Below are 1,406 nucleotides of genomic sequence, written 5' to 3'. Positions count from 1 at the left end.
TTATCCGAGAGATGCAAATCAAAACAACAATGTGGTACCATCTCACAACTGTCAGAATGGCTATCATCAACAAATCAACAAATGACAAGTGTTGGCGAGGATGTGGAGAAAAAGGAACCCTCGTGCACTGCTGGTGGGAATGCAGACTGGTGCAGCCACTGTGGAGAACAGTATGGAGTTTCCTCAAAAAACTGAAAATGGAACTCCCATTTGACCCAGTAATCGCACTCCTAGGAATATATCCTCAGAAACTGGGAACACCAATAAGAAAGGATATATGCACCCCTATGTTCATAGCAGCACAATTTACAATAGCTAAGATCTGGAAACAGACTAGGTGCCCATCAGCAGATGACTGGATCAGAAAACTGTGGTACATCTACACAATGGAATACTATGCTGCCATAAAAAAGAAGGAATTCTTATCATTTGCAGCAACCTGGATGGAATTGGAGAACATTATGCTGAGTGAAATAAGCCAGTCAATGAAAGAAAAATACCACATGATCTCACTCATTTATGGATAATAAAGAACATTATAAACTTGAACAAAAAGATAGATACAGAGGCAGTAAAGCATCAAACAGTCTGTCAAATTACAGCAGGAAGGTTAGGGAGTGGTGAGGAAGATAAGAGATCAACCAAAGGACTTGTATGCATGCATATAAACATAACCAATGGACTCGCTCTGGGGGGTGAGTGCATATATGGGAGTGGGGTGGGGAGGGCAATGGTAAGATATGTACACATATAATACCTTAATAAAAAAATTGAAAAAAAAAAAAAGGCTACCAGAAAGGTGAATAGGAAAAAAGGTATGTAACTCAACTCAAAATATAATAAGTTATTAGGGGATACACAACACAAAATGATCTAAAACATGACAACAATAATATCAAACACGGAGGAGGTAGTGAAAATTTAATTCTTATATAATATATTTGAACTTAAATGCATATTAGCTTAAAATAGACTGCTATAGATACAGAATGATATATGAAACCTTATGAGGACCACAAACTAAAACCATAAAAAAGATATATAAAGAACTAAGAGGAAGGAATACACACCAAACACTAAAGAAAAACAGCATGGGAGACAAGAGATGATCTATCTTTCTCTCACACTTCGATGTGTCTCCTTCTCCTTCTACCTTTCCCTCTCACTCTCCCCTTCCCCGTTCCTCTCCCTCTAAAATTAATAAACATATCCTCATATGAAGATTAAAAAAATAGGGTGGCTGAAAAGGTTAAAAATTATGTCCTAACTATATGCTGCTTATAAGAAACACTTCAAAGACACATATAGACAGAAAATGAAGAGATGGAAAAAGATATTCATGTAAATAGAAATGAAAAGGAAGCTGAGGTAGTAATGCTTATATCAGAAAAGTAGACTTTAAAACA

The sequence above is a fragment of the Eptesicus fuscus genome, chromosome 2 (genome assembly GCF_027574615.1).
Source record: "Eptesicus fuscus isolate TK198812 chromosome 2, DD_ASM_mEF_20220401, whole genome shotgun sequence".
NCBI classification, from domain to species: Eukaryota; Metazoa; Chordata; class Mammalia; order Chiroptera; family Vespertilionidae; genus Eptesicus; species Eptesicus fuscus.
The sequence above is the reverse complement of the archived record's forward strand: the minus strand, read 5'-3'. Positions refer to the sequence as shown.